Consider the following 16,460-nt stretch of genomic DNA (forward strand, 5'->3'; position numbering starts at 1 on the left):
AGTGAGACTGCAGCTGGAGTATTGCGTGCAATTTTGGTCTCCTTACCTAAGAAAGGATATACTTGCCATAGAGCGGATGAAGCGAAGGTTCACCAGACTGATTCCTGGGATGGCAGGACTGTCGTATGAAGACAGATTGGGCCTGTATTCACTAGAGTTTAGAAGAATGAGAGGGGATCTCATTGAAATGTATAAAATTCTGACAGGGTTGGACAGACTGGATGCGGGGAGGATGTTTCCCCTGGCTGGGAAATCTAGAACGAGGGGTCATAGTCTCAGGATATGGGGTAGGAAATTTAGGACCGAGATGAGGAGACATTTTTTCATTCAGAGGGTGGTGAACCTGTGGAATTCTCTACCACAGAGGGCTGTGGAGGCCAAGTCACTGAATATATTTAAGAGGGAGATAGATAGATTTCTAGACGCAAAAGGCATCAAGGGGTATGGGGAAAAAGCGGGAATATGGTGTTGAGATAGAGGATCAACCATGATCATATTGAATGGCGGTGCAGGCTTGAAGGGCTGAATGGCCTACTTCTGCTCCTACTTTCTATGTTTCTATGACACAGGACACCATTGCAAAACGGTCAAAGTAAAAGGTGTTGACAATACCAACATAGTTGCCTCAAACACCACAACCAAACCCCTCCACAGCAAGTAACAAAACAAAACACATTGTCCCATTGAAAGACCATCAAACGCAATGAAGTTAAACAATGTCTGGACAAAGGCCCCTTCCATTAGTCAACCCACTGCAGCATCCATGTGGCATGTTAGGCACACACACTCACAATAAGTTGCGTCAAACAATGCAACAACACAATGCAACGACATTTAGAGCCGTTATTTACAGGATGAGGACACCTGTCCATTATGGGCAAAGTCCTCACTCAGACTTACGGTCACATGTGCCACCCCTTACTTTTACCCCCTTCCCCCACCTAGTGCTCTTCCTCAATGTTGCCTCAGTGCCTACAGCAAGGCTGCTTGAGAGCTGCTGTGTGTGTGGGGGGAGACAGTACAGGCGGCCTAGCAGGATGCTCTGGACCAGCTCTGGGCCTGGAAGGTCCAGCTGCGGACTCCACCACCTCAGCATCGGCGGCAGCAGTCTGTAGATGGCTCGGGTGTAGACCGCGGCAGGTGCAAAGGCGGAGTGGCAGTGGTGGGAGCCTGAATGCTGTCATCTTGAGGAAGGACAGCACCTTCCATTTCCAGGGGCCCACTGCCACTCACACGGGGCGAAGCCTCAACGTCTGGAGCACGATAGGTGAGCACTACTTGCCTGCTTCGGCACCATCACTTCCCCGTCAGACTGTGGGGAAGACAGAGAGGAGTGTAGCAGTCAGTGATCGCATCACACTGCGACTGACTCAGAGCACACTGAGCCTGAAACGCTGCAGTCTGTGAGTTCATGCCAGCAATCACTGACAGCATCACATCACAAAGTCCTTGCGTGGCCTGGGCCTGTGATGCGATAGCTGCTGCCATGTCAACCATGGCACACGCCAGCCCCTCCACTGTCGCTCGTTGGGCCCATCTCCCTCTGTAAGCAGGCGAGGATTGGCTCGTTGGACTCCTGAGAGGCACAAGCAATGCTTGAGGTAGCCTCCCCCACATTCAGAGCAAGTGCGTCGATGCTCTGCAGGGACCTTCTCCAATGTACCCATGAGCTCACGGCCCATTTGCGTGGTCTCCCTGGACATAGCCTCAAAGTCCAGGTCCATGTCTGTCTGTCTCTCAGCGTGTCCTGGGCCGACTCACCCTCCGGGCAGCTGGCCTCTGAGCTTCCCCTCACGCTCTGCGTTGCTGTAGGCCACTGGGGACGGGAGCCTCAGTCTCCTCAAACCCCACAAATTCAGGCTCCCCCCCGATGTGGTGTCCCCACTCGGTGGGACTGATGGAGTCTCCCGCTCAGTGATCAAACTGTCGGCCCCTCCCTCGTCATCACCCCCCTCGGCCGATGTAGAAGCATCAGGGGCAGACTGCCGCACTTCTGGCTGATCATCTGTCAGCACAAAGCACGAGACGTGTGGTTAGCAGCAGGGGAGAGGGCAGGGAGATCAGAGGAAGGTGGCATTGGACATTTATATGTAAAGGCGGTAGGCCACTTGATATCAGGGGTCACGGAACTCACATAAACCGCAAACGCCATTCACCTACCGCCACTGTCCACAGGGGGCTCTGCCTCGCCGCCCGCCACCGCACCAACTGGTGTGTCCATGAGGGCCGACGCTCGCTGCTCCACCTCAGTGAGGTTCCGCAGATCAGGCTCCCCACCTTCGGTGCGCTGCTGCTCCCGGTGATTTTGAGCCAATTTCGCCTGCAATAAGAACAAGAAGAAAGTGTGAGTGAGCGTGCAGCTCATTGTGTGGCACATGTGCCTTCCATAGTAGAGTAGCTCCTACTGTCTGGAAGTGTAAAGATATCCATAATAATCTGCATGGCTACAAATCGAGCACGTGGGAAGGGTGGGATGAGATGAGAGTCACCTAGGATTGCAGTTCAGGGTGACGTTTTGCAAAAGCATATCAAGAGTGAAAGGCTGGTGCGAGCAGGGCCGAGACTGAGTAGGGAACAAGAAGGTGCGCGACGCTTGCAAGCGCAGGGCAAGGCTGGTGAACTGAGCCTCAACTTTTCAGGGAGTTTCACCAATCAAGACCATGGCCTGGAACACAAAGAGAAGGGGCAGGTACTGCAAACACTTTACATTGTGTGAATCAGTCAGTTTGAAATCATGACAGTGGTGCATTAATAGAAAGAGTACTCACCCTAACAGCCCTCATGAGGTCGTTAAACTTCTTCCGACATTGTGTCACAGTTCGCGACACCGTGCCTCTAGCTGAGACATCCTGGGCCACCTCCTCCAAAGCCTGCAATAAACTCGTGGGACGGACCTCATTCCTCCAGGGAGCTGCAACACATTCCACCTCCTTTCAACTGCCTCTATCAATGCCTCAGTGGCCGTGGCTGAGAAGCTGCGAGCAAGATGCTGACCTTCATGCTCCTCCATTTTCCCGTTCTGCTCAAAGTGCACAGTTGGAACCGCGCATGCGCAGACTTACAGTGCCACCTTTAAGATTGGGCAGGGCCTGGGATCTATCGGGGGCCTTGGAGCTCGCGCATTTCGCTTCACATTTTACCGCCGAGGTTTTCGGCTAGAGCGCCCGAGCACAGGCATGGAACGCCTGATTTAGCGCCCCCTCTCCCTCTTGCTGCATTTGAAACAAATTCACCGGTCGGAGGTGGAAACTTTTAGCGGGCGCTATACTTACCGCCCCGCCAGGAATAACACCGCAAAATGACCGGAACCGAATTTCCAGGATTATCAGTCAAAGCCTTTGGATTACTAATTCAGTAACACAACCACTACATTACCCTAAATGTATATATTTTGTACCATGTTATGCTCATAGCTTTCTTCTTTTTTAAAGCATACATCAGATCATTGTATACAAATCATGGCAAATTAGTGAAACATTTAAGAAAGATTGACTGACACAAAGACATATCAACCTTACTTCAGATTGCTCCACTTTAATTTGGCATCCATTCATCCGTGATTCAGCCAAACAACTGTTGTACAAAGTTCAACCCTTTGTACATGAAACTAGGTCAAGCCCGGGTCTGTGGATTTTAAGGTGTGTCACATGCCTCAGTATAACTGATGTATGATTCTTACACAGTAAATGTGTGGACCGAAAGCTTCTGTAAAGTTACTTTCTTCCCATCTACTGTTTCAAACAAAGTTCATCTCCAGATCAAATTAGAAAACCTCTCGAATGTACAAATATTGAAAGGCTTTTATTGATTCTTCTAATCTATTTTTAATGCATTTTTGATTTTATTCTTCATCATTCTGCCTATACTTGACCCCACAATTCTTCTTTTATTTTTTTATTAATTCCTGGGATGTGGCCATCGCTGACAAGGCCAGCATTTATTGCCCATCTCTAATTGCCCTCGAGAAGCTGATGGTGAGCCATCATCTTGAACTGCTGCAGTCCATGTGGCAAAGGTAGTCCCACAGTGCTGTTAGGAAGAGAGTTCCACGATTTTCACCCAGCGATGATGAAGGAACAGCGATATATTTCCAAGTCAGGATGGTGTATAACTTGGAGGGTAACTTAGAGATGGTGGTGTTCCCGTGTGTCTGCTGCCCTTATCCTTCTAGGTGGTAGAGGTCACAGGTTTGGGAGGTGCTGCCAAAGAAGACTTGGCGAGTTGCTGCAGTGCATCTTGTAGCTGGTACACACTGCAGCCATGGTACCCCCAGTAGTGTAGGGAGTGAATGTTAGAGGTGATGGATGGGGTGCCAATCAAGCGGGCTGCTTTGTCCTGGATGGTGTCAAGCTTCTTGAGTGTTGTTGGAGCTGCACTCATTCAGACAAGTGGAGAGCATTCCATCACACTCCTGACTTGTGCCTTGTAGATGGTGGAAAGGCTTTGGGGAGTCGGGAGGTGAGACACTCGCCACAGAATACCCAGCCTCTGATCTGCTCTTGTAGCCACAGAATTTATATGGCTGGTCCAGTTAAGTTTCTGGTCAATGGCGACCCCCAGGATGTTGATGGTGGGGGATTCGCCGATGGTAATTCCGTTGAATGTCAAGGGGAGGTGGTTCATTATCTGAGGAGTTGTGAATGGCACTGAACACTGTGCAATCATCACTTCCGACCTTATGATGGAGGGAAGGTCATTGATGAAGCAGCTGAAGATGGTTGGGCCTAGGACACTGCCCTGAGGAACACCTGCAGCTGGGATTATTGACCTCCAACAACCACAACCATCTTCCGTTGTGCTAGATATTACTCCAACCAGTGGAGAGTTTTCCCCCGATTCCCATTAACTTCAGTTTTACTAGGGTTCCTTGATGCCATACTTAGTCAAATGCTACCTTGATGTCAAGGGCAGTCACTCTCACCTCGCCTCTGGAATTCAGCTCTGTTGTCCATGTTTGGACCAAGGCTGTAATGAGGTCTGGAGCCGAGTGGTCCTGGTGGTGAGCAGGTTATTGGTGGGTAAATGCCTCTTGATAGCAATGTCGACGACACCTTCTATCACTTTGCCAGTGGGACAGGACATATCCAGAGATAGTGATGGAGGAGTTTGGGACATTGGCTGAAAGGTATGATTCTGTGAGTATGATTGTGTCAGGCTAATGACTCGTCTGTAGGACAGCTCTCCCACTGTAGGACTTTGCCGGGTCGACTGGGCTGGGTGTGTCACGTCCATTACTTGCTTTTTTATTCCAGATTTTATTTAATTGAATTTGAATTCACCGGCTGGCGTGGCATGATTTGAACTCAAGATCAGTAGTCCAGGCCTTTAGGCTTACTAGTCCAGTAACATAACCACTATGCTACCGTTCCCAGGTAGGTTTTTTTGTGTAACATTTATGTGTATATTTTAGAAATGTCAAAAGACAAAAGAAATGGGGTGTTCGGATTATCCTTCCATAGTTCCAGATGGACACACTGGGACATTCACCTGCAAAGATGTCCTGGTGTGTGACCATGTGCAGAAATATGCTTCCCTTCTGCTAATTGAACACTACTTTCAATGTTCAAACGCTCCAATGTCAGACACTAATTTGTGTTGTGGGGAAGATGGAAGATGCTCCCAGCACACAGTCTATTTTGTAAAAAATGTATCTTTTATCAAAATTTGCCTCAAATTTGACTCCATCTTAGTAACTAACTCCATTTTAGTGCCTCTATCTTAGTGACTAACTCCATTTTAGTGCCCCTATCTTAGGGACTAACTCCATTTTAGTGCCTCTATTTTAATGACTAACTCCACTTTGGTGGCTCCATTTTAGTGACTCTCTCTTAGGTGGTCCCTCGTATCGAAGATGACTTGCTTCCATCAAAAAGGGATGTGTTCACAGGTGTTTTGATGAAGGAACTGATATTCCTGTTCCCAAACTACACGTTAAAGGGTGGAAGGTGCCTGTGTGTGGATTTTTTTTAACGTGTGGTGGCCGTTGCACACCAGCCACCACAAGGGCTTGGCAGAGCTTGGTCTTCGTCCAGTGGTAAGGATTAACCAAGACGACTGGAGACCAGCTCTGCTGCATGGACCATCTTAATAACTCACCCAAGAATAGAGAAGAAAATTTGTTTTCTGCACAAAGTGGTAAATATGTGGAATGCAATTAATGTACTACTGAATAACTCATTAGGAACAAAACTGGATCAATACCTAGTTAGTAGAGCAACTGACAGGGCTTTGCACCTAGAAATGTGAGTGGGACTACAGCCATTGCTACAGACATGGGGCCTGCAGAAGTCCGCCAGGCCCAAAGATATCTGGATAGGCTGAAAGTAAAAGAGTTCACTTATGTGTTAAGGTCCACCCCCTCCCTCCACTTGCCTTGCTGATGGCCCCACTTAAATTCTCTGATCTGAGGGGGACAGGCTCGAGCCCTTCTGCCAACTCTTTATGAAGCCCCTTGATGAGGCAGAAGGGCCAAAATGCCCCTCCCATCTCATTACCATGCCTGCCCTTTGCTTATACCTGCTACAGGTGCAACTACACTCATGCTCGCCCCAGGCCCCCAGGAAACACCAAAAATCCTGCAATAAGGTCAAGACTTGGCTCCACAGGTTTCCACCCACCTTTTTCCATCGCCCTTGCATCTCCATATCCATTGGCAGCAAAATCAACCCACAGGTCTCTCACCAGATTGATGCTTGGCAAGTTTGTTTAACTGTAACTCCCAATGATCTGAGTGAGCAGATTGCTCACATTGCAAGTCAGATTAGTAGAGGCACCCAGCAAAGGGATTTGGGCGTAAGCATGTTATATTGATGCTTGCTGCACCTTGCTGTCGTGCATGAGAGTGGTGGTAACAATGATATGGATTAGGATAATATTGACTGTGTGTTCTCTAGGGAAAATCATATTTGATGCTATAGAGACCTAGGGCTGTAAGGTCCAGGAGTCCGTTCTATCTGCATTCACCATGAATACCACAGAATCATCATCCAGCCTCACCATTCACCATACAATGAGGGGAAAATCATTGATGAAGCAGCTGGTAGGGCGAAGGACAAACTATTGCACCAATGTCTTGGAGTTACCTCCAACAACCACAGCCGTCTTGCTTTGTGTCTCAGATATGTCTCCAGCCACTTTGACCTCCAATGATCTCAGTTTTGCCAAGCCTTCTTGGTATCATTCTTCTTAGGCAGTCCCCCGGAGTCGAGGATGACTTGCTTCCACACTACAAATGAGTTCTCAGGTGACTGATGAGTCCGATCTGGGACCTACAGACTCTGTCACAGGTGGGGGAGATGGTGGTTGAAGGAACGTTGGTTGAAGGGACGGGTGGGTGGGGTGCTTGGGTTGCCCTGCGCTACTTCCGCTGTTTACGCTTGGCTACCTTGGTCCATACTTGTTTGAATGCTGCCTTGATAACAATGGCAGCTACTCTCAGCTCTCCTCTGGTATTTAGCTCTCCTCTGGCATTTAGCTCTCCTCTGGTATTTAGCTCTAGTTTCCCTACCCAGATCAAGGCTGTGATGATGCTTGGAATCAAGTGGTTCTGGCAGAACTCAAACTGAGCGTCAGTGAGCAGGTTATTAGTCAGTAGGTGCAACTTGATGGCAATATTGATAAGAGCTTCCATCATTTTGCTGAAGATTGCGAGGAGGATGATAGGGCAGTATTTGGTCGGGTTAAATATATCCTGTTTTTTGTACATAGGATAGGCTTGGACAGTTTTCCACATTGTTGGTTAGTTGCCAGTGTCAACTGCACTGGAACAGCTTGGTAAGGGGAGGTGGTTAGTTCTGTTGAGCAGATCTTCAACCTACAGCTGGTTGATGACAGGGCCCACAGCCTTCACTGTCACCACTTTAGGAGTAAGGGCAAAGGTTGCCACCTGCTCTAACAACACACTAAGTTACTTCTCTTAATTCACAATTAGCACAGGGGCTGGCCATAACACAGAGAGCAAATTAAATCCCCAGATTGGTGAAAAAACTGATGCCGAAAGGTAAATCCAGCAAGACAATGCTCCGAGTGTGGTGTCTCACTCATTGGGAGCACAGATTGGAGAACTGGGCACTGAGATCTGCACACCAAATCCGCAACACTCCCAATTTCCCAGTGGTGGATTTGAATCACCGGAAAATGAGGAACGCCACAAATCAGTTACAACGACAGCTGCCAATATCCATCGCTCCTCGGGCCTCTCGATGCTGGTCCGAAATGTGCAGAGACAAATTCCTAGGCAGAAAGGTTTAGATTTTTGCTTCCTCTTTGCATTAAATATTGTAGTGTTAAGGCAAAGGGCATTGCTTAGACTTTGTGGCACTTGAGGTTTACTGCTGAACAACTCGGAGAGTTCAGGTGGAAATTTCAAGCAACCCAGCCAATCCCTTCCTTGTGTGCTAAGTCAGTATTGCCCATGTAGGGGCCAAATGTTCAATGGTTGTGTCTCCTGCTCTCTGTGCAATAAGGCAGTAACATTATCACTGACTGGGAGACTAAGGCCAGTTAACCTCTCAGTCAACCCTGGTTATTAACTGAAAACTACTGCTCAGAAGCAGACTGGAAACAGAAACCTTAGCCCCAATTTTAATCGAGAGCAGGTGGGCCAGGGAGACGGGCGATTTGGACTCCCAGGCCTCATCTGCATGTGCCAGGGCAGTTTGCCACCCGAAGCTGGCAGGAAGTGGCGTCTGGTCGGTGGACGTCAGCAGAACTTTGAACGGCAGGAGACCGCTGGATAGCATTGAGAGCACAGTCTCCAGCAACTAGGGCATTCGTGGGGAGTGGGTTTCTCATGTTCAGGAAAAAGGTTGGACCTCGGGGCAAGGGAGGCCTAAACTTTCCTTGTGGGGCCCGGAGCAGTACTTCCCTTCCTCCAGGTCCCGAAAGGAAAGTTTAAAAAAGCAATAGGAATATGTACCCATTTGGGCCTCTTCTGGTCCCCAACTATCTTCCTGCTATCCTGGCAGGAAAGCCACAATGGCTTGCCCCCTCAGGCCATGAGTTAAAATCCTAGTCAGCGCCCAATCTGCATACTTGGAGATGGAACCCTGCAGGATACCCACCTCAGAAGCAGAGGTTAAAATTCAAAACAGTGAGCTTGGTGCCGGACGTCAGCGGGTAAATATCCCGGCCGACTTTAACTGCCCGCTCAGGGTCTGCCAAGCAGGTATGGTTAAAATCGTCCTGCTTGTGTTTCATTCTTTCCCTCTTTAGTTACATTATGGAGTGGTTATCCAGTAACATTGTGCTTGGGAATGCTGCTCACATTGCCCACTACATGTGGCAGCTTAGCTCAGTTCATAAGACTTGCCTCTGGGACCAATTTCAGCTCCACACAAAAGCTTGAGTTTACAAACTAGATTGATATTCTAGTGAAGTATTGAGGTAGCAGTGCATTATTGCCTGAGGTGATGTCCTTCAGCTATAGCATCAAACCAAGGCCATGTATGCCTGGTCCAGCAGTTCAGGTAGAAATTAGGGATACTGTTGAACGATCAGCAGAAAGTCTACCTAGCTAACATCCTCCCTCAACTAATACCGCCATAAAATAGATTAACTAATGACTCATCTTTTGTAATTGTGACATCTTGCTGTGTGCAAGAAGGTATCATGTCTGTAATATTACAATCTTCAGAAAAACACAGAAGGAGACTGTTATGTATTCAACTGTCATTGTAACCCATGTATAAGCTGACCTAATTTGTACACCTTGAAAACACTGACCACAGGGGACGAACTTGTGGGAGACACTCCTAGCCTGGACTTTCCGGTATAAAAGGGGAAGCTCCACCCACCATCTGTCTCTTGAGGCCTTGGTAATAAAGGTAACTCGTCACAGAGTGACCTTCTCTCAAGTATGGGCCTTGTGTGCATTTATACTGTATAGTAAGGACATATCATTGGCGACGAGAAAATGGGATTTAAATCACACGAGCATGGCCACTAGCAGCACAGAAGAGAGGTACTGTGTTAGTGATGATTGGGATGACTTTATTGAGAGACTACAGCAAAGTTTTGTCAATAAGAAATGGTTGGGACAGGATTCGGCCGATAAAAGCATGGCTCATCTCCTGACTGTTTGTGGATCCAGAACGTACTCCCTGATGAAGGACCTTCTAGCGCCAGAGAAGCCGGCGGACAAGATGTTCGAAGAGCTCAGTAACCCCGGCGAGCAGCATGCACATGGCGAGACACCGGTTTTACACGCACCGGCGGCAAGAAGGGAAAAGCGTTCCAGACTTCGTGGCAGATCTCCGCCGACTGGCTATGTAAGTTCCCAGATGCATGCAGAGCGGAGATGCTGCGAGACTTTTTTATTGAGGGCATCGGGCACGCTGGGGATTTCAGGAAACTGATTGAGACCAAAGACTTGACCTTGGAAGCGGCAGCTCTGATAGCCCAGACAATTATCTCAGGGGAGGAAGAGACCAGAATGATTTATGGCAAAAATCTTGGCTCAAATGCGGAAAACGACCAGGAAGTCAACATTGTTAACACAGCACACAGTTCTCTAGGCAAACAAGGGCAATCGGACATGCTCCAGCATGCAGTCGAACCCAAAGGGGGAATTCAACAGAGACAACGACTAGCTGAACGGCGATTCATGCCATCGCAATGGACAATGCGGCCTGTTAATGGTGCGCTTAAGGACAGTTACAGAGAGAGTCAGAGACGATCGACTTGTAATGGACCTTTTGTTTCCAACAACGGGGCCTTCAGCTCATGCTGGAGGTGTGGAGGCAAACAGCCAGCCAGAGCTTGCAGGTATCAGCAATATACCTGCAGAAACTGCAACGTCAGCGGTCACTTGGCGTGTATGTGTAGGAAGCCTGCTGCCAGGTTGGTGTACAAGGAGGACAGGCCCGATGTAAGCCCGACGAGGCCAAATGAATACTGGGGGAAATCGCTGGAAGCTGAAGTTCAGCGAGTTCATGTGGAGCACATATACAGTTCATACCAGGACGCCACCGATAATGATGAAAGTGCTCCTCAGTGGCATCCCAGTATTAATGGAGCTGGACACGGGGGCCAGCCAGTCCCTGATGAGTATCAAACAGTTCGAAAGGTTGTGGTGTCCAAGACTAGGAGGCCAAAATTATTGCCGATTGACGCACAGCTACGGACATATACAAAGGAGATCATTCTGGTGCTTGGCAGCGCCACGGTAGTCGTGACCAACAAAGATTCGGAGAACAGGTTGCCACTCTGGATTGTCCCGGGGGACAGTCCCGCACTACTGGGGAGGAGCTGGCTTGCTGTCATGAACTGGAAATGGGGCGATGTCAATGCAATTTCTTCTGTGGAGTGAGTATCATGCTCACAGGTCCTGGACAAATTTGACTCATTATTTCAACCTGGCATCGGCACTTTCATGGGGACCAAGGTAGTGATTCACATAAACCCGCACGCCAGGCCAGTACCCGCTACCGAGAGTAGAGGACCTCTTTGCGACGCTATCCGGTGGCAAACTTTTTTCAAAATTGGACCTGACCCAGGAGCTGGCGAGTGAGTCGAAGAAGCTGACCATCATTACGACACACAAGGGGTTGTTTGAGTATAACAGATGTCTGTTCGGGATTCGTTCGGCCGCCGCGATCTTTCATTGAAATATGGAAAGCCTCCTCAAGTCGATTCCAAGCACAATGGTTTTTCAAGATGACATCCTCATCACGGGTCGCGATACTGAAGAACACCTCCACAACCTGGAGGAGATGCTACGCAGACTGGACCGGGTAGGGCTGAGACTGAAAAAGGCGAAGTGCGTCTTCTTAGCTCCAGGGGTAGAATTCCTAGCAGCAGACGGGACCCACTGCATCCAAAATGGAAGCGATCCTGAGAGCACCCAGATCCCGTAACATGACGGAGCTGCGTTCTTTCCTGGGGCTCATGAACTATTTTGGTAACTTTCTTCCCAAATTGAGCACGCTGTTAGAGCCGCTACACATGCTCCTACGCAAAGGTCGCGATTGGGTCTGGGGGGGCAGCCAGGAAAGGGCTTTTGATAGAGCACGCAATTTGTTATGCTCCAACAAACTGTTAACGTTATATGACCCGTGTAAGAAACTAGTTTTAACGTGTGATGCGTCGTCCTATGGGGTTGTGTGTGTGTTGCAGCATGTGAATGCCAATGGTCACTTACAGCCGGTAGCTTATGCCTCCAGAAGTCTGTCCCAGGCATAAAGGGGCTACGGGATGGTAGAAAAGGAAGCGCTAGCATGTGTATATGCAGTAAAAAAAAATGCACCAGTACCTGTTTGGCAGGAAATTTGAGCTGGAGACAGATCACAAACCCCTAACGTCCCTTTGGCTGACAACAAGGCCATCAATGCAAATGCATCGGCCCACATACAGAGGTGGGCACTTACGTTAGCCGCCTATGACTACACAATTCGGCACAGACTGGGCACTGAAAACTGTGCCGATGCACTCAGCAGGCTCCCACTAGCCACCACTGAGGGGGCAGCTGAGCATGATGCTGAGATGGTCATGGCTGTTGAAGCTTTCGAAAGCGACGGCTCACCTGTGACAGCCCGTCAGGTTAAAGTCTGGACAAATAGAGACCCGCTACTGTCTTTAGTTAAGCAATGTGTCCTGAATGGGGACTGGGCAGCCACATACAGGGCATGCCTTGAGGAGTTTAAACCATTTCATAGGCGCAAGGATGAACTCTCGATTCAGGCCGATTGCCTACTGTGGGGAAACCGAGTAATCATGCCCCCGAAGGGCAGAGAGGTGTTTGTCAGAGAACTTCACAATGAGCATCCGGGCATTGCCATGATGAAGGCAATTGCCAGGTCACACGTTTGGTGGCCAGGGATAGATGCAGATTTGGAACTTTGTGTTCGCAGGTGCAACACGTGTGCTCAGCTGGGCAACACACCCAGGAAAGCCCCCCTTAGCTCCTGGTCCTGACCCGCCAAGCTCTGGTCATGCATCCATGTGGACTACGCAGGTCCTTTCATGGGAAAAATGTTTTTGGTTGTAGTAGACACCTACTCCAAATGGATTGAGTGTGCCATTTCAAATTGAAGCACATCCTTTGCCACGGTAGAAAGTCTATGGGCAATGATCGTCGCCCTTGGTCTACCGGATGTCTTGGTCAGCGACAATGGCCCGTGCTTCACAAGCACTGAATTCCACGACTTCATGGCAGGCAATGGAATCAACCATGTCAGAACAGCACTGTTCAAGCCGGCCTCAAATGGCCAGGCGGAACGAGCAGTGCAGATAATCAAACAGGGCATGCTCAGAATCCAAGGGGGTTCCCTACAAAACCGCTTATCACGCCTCCTGTTAGCCAATAGATCCCGACCACACTCACTTACAAGGGTTCCACCCAAAGAGCTGCTAATGAAAAGGACGCTCAAAACCAGGTTATCCCTTATACACCCCACTATGAAAGAAATTGTTGAGAGCAGGCGTCAGTCACAATGTGACTACCATGACAGGCATGCGAGGTCGCAATGTATTGATGTCAATGACCCTGTTTTTGTCCTTAATTATGCTGCAGAGCCCAAATGGCTTGCAGGCACTGTGATTGCCAAAGAGGGGAATAGGGTTTTGGTAGTTCAACTTACCAATGGACAAATCTGCCGCAAACACGTGGATCAAACTAAAAGAAGGTTCAGCAACCCCATAGAAGAAGCAGAGGAAGAGCATGACATAGAGTTTACTCCACCACAGGTGACCGAACACCAGAACCAAGCGGAGGAGAGCCCAGTCACTGTGGGCAATCCAGCCAGGCCTGAGGCACCGCAAACAGCAGACACTCAGGCCAGCGCCCAACAACCGGAGCCCCAACTCAGGTGCTCTACAAGGGAGCGAAGGCCACCAGAGAGACTTAACCTGTGATCCCAATAAGACTTTGCAGGGAAGATGATGTCATGTATTCAACTGTCATTGTAACCCATGCGGATGCATTGACAGTCATTTTCCAACATTCCATAGACTCTGGATCAGTTCCTATGGAGTGGAGTGTAGCCAATGTAACCCCACTTTTTAAAAAAGGAGGGAGAGAGAAAACAGGGAATTATAGACCGGTCAGCCTGACATCAGTAGTGGGTAAAATGATGGAATCAATTATTAAGGATGTCATAGCAGCGCATTTGGAAAGAGGTGACATGATAGGTCCAAGTCAGCATGGATTTGTGAAAGGGAAATCATGCTTGACAAATCTTCTGGAATTTTTTGAGGATGTTTCTAGTAGAGTGGACAAGGGGGAACCAGTTGATGTGGTGTATTTGGACTTTCAGAAGGCTTTCGACAAGGTTCCACATAAGAGATTAATGTGCAAAGTTAAAGCACATGGGATTGCGGGTAGTGTGCTGACGTGGATTAAGAACTGGTTGGCAGACAGGAAGCAAAGAGTAAGAGTAAACGGGTACTTTTCAGAATGGCAGGCAGTGGCTAATGGGGTACCACAAGGTTCTGTGCTGGGCCCCAGCTGTTTACATTGTACATTAATGATTTGGACAAGGGGATTAAATGTAGTATCTCCAAATTTGTGGATGACATTTAGTTGGGTGGCAGTGTGAGCTGCGAGGTGGATGCTATGAGGCTGCAGAGTGACTTGGATAGGTTCGGTGAGTGGGCAAATGCATGGCAGATGAAGTACAATGTGGATAAATGTGAGGTTATCCACTTTGGTTGTAAAACCAGAGAGACAGACTATCTTTGAATGGTGAGAGATTAGGAAAAGGGGAGGTGCAACGAGACCTGGGTGTCATGGTACATCAGTCACTGAAGATTGGCATGCAGGTATAGCAGGCGGTTAAGAAAGCAAATGGCATGTTGGCCTTCATAGCGAGGGGATTTGAGTACAGGGGCAGGGAGGTGTTACTACAGTTGTACAGGGCCCTGGTGAGGCCACACCTGGAGTATTGTGTACAGTTTTGGTCTCCTAACTTGAGGAAGGACATTCTTGCTATTGAGGGCATGCAGCGAAGGTTCACCAGACTGATTCCCAAGATGGCGGGACTGACATATTAAGAAAGACTGGATCAACTGGGCTTGTATTCACTGGAGGGGATCTCTTAGAAAGATTTAAAATTCTGACGGGTTTAGACAGGTGAGATGCAGGAAGAATGTTCCCAATGTTGGGGAAGTCCAGAACCAGGGGTCACAGTCTAAGGATAAGGGGTAAGCCATTTAGGACCGAGATGAGGAGAAAAATCTTCACCCAGAGAGTGGTGAACCTGTGGAATTCTCTACCACAGAAAGTTGTTGAGGCCAGTTCACTAAATATATTCAAAAAGGAGTTAGATGTAGTCCTTACTACTAGGGGGATCAAGGGGTATGGCGAGAAAGCAGGAATGGTGTACTGAAGTTGCATGTTCAGCCATAAACTCATTGAATGGCGGTGCAGGCTCGAAGGGCCGAATGGCCTCTCCTGCACTTATTTTCTATGTTTCTGTGTTACTATGTATCAGCTGACCTAAGTTGTACACCTTGAGAACACTGACCACAGGGGGCGAACTTGTGGGAGACACTCCTAACCTGGACTTTCCGGTATAAAAGGGGAAGCTCCACCCACCGTCTGTCTCTTGAGGTCTTGGTAATAAAGGTAACTGGTCACAGAGTGACTTCTCTCAAGTATGGGCCTCGTGTGCATTTATACTGTATAGTAAGGACATATCAGAGACCATGAACTAAAAAATTGATTAATACAAGCTTTTGGAATTTAATACAAGCTTTTGGAATTAACTGGAAATGGGAGCAAAATGCACCAGCCTTAGGGCAGGTCACGAGTCACCCCAATTAAGGACTCTCTGTGGTCAGGAACCAAACTGACTTTATGCATAACAACAATGGAGTTGTTACATGAGCACAAGACCTAGCTCTGTCAAGCCTGTGTGGTGGCTGGTTTGCAGCGACCACCACACGTTAAAAAAATCCATGCACAGGCATCTTCCACCCTTCAGGATGTAGTTCAGGACCTGGAATTTTAGGTCCTTCATTGAAACACCTGTGAACTTTTTGACGTGAAAGCAAGTCATCCTCGATTCGAGGGACTGCCGATGATGATGCTGTTACATGAGGCCCTGAAGTGGGGGGCGGGGGGGGGGGGGGGGGAGCGGAAACAAGATCACTGGAGACGCCAAGTCTGCAAAAAGACTGGACAACAAAGGAATCACCCCAGGTGCACATTTTTGGGGAACGAGGTGTTAAGATGGGGAGTCATCTTGAGTCTCACAGACTCCATGTGCAAACTGGGAACAGCCGAGTCCATTATTGCAGTCAATCAACCAGGATCACCACAAAGCAACGTATCGATAAAAACACATTATTAGAAACCGCAATGGTGGTCGATCAGTAATAACATGGATATAAATACGCGAGCTAAAAGCAGCTCAGTGGGCATGCACAGAAGGACGGGAAGGAGCAGACAGACGGAAGAAGAAAGGTACACATACAGGTACACGTACACCCACCACCAGTCATCCATCATCGTTCAGCGGGGT

Source organism: Pristiophorus japonicus, chromosome 17, assembly GCF_044704955.1.
Source record: "Pristiophorus japonicus isolate sPriJap1 chromosome 17, sPriJap1.hap1, whole genome shotgun sequence".
NCBI lineage: Eukaryota > Metazoa > Chordata > Chondrichthyes > Pristiophoridae > Pristiophorus > Pristiophorus japonicus.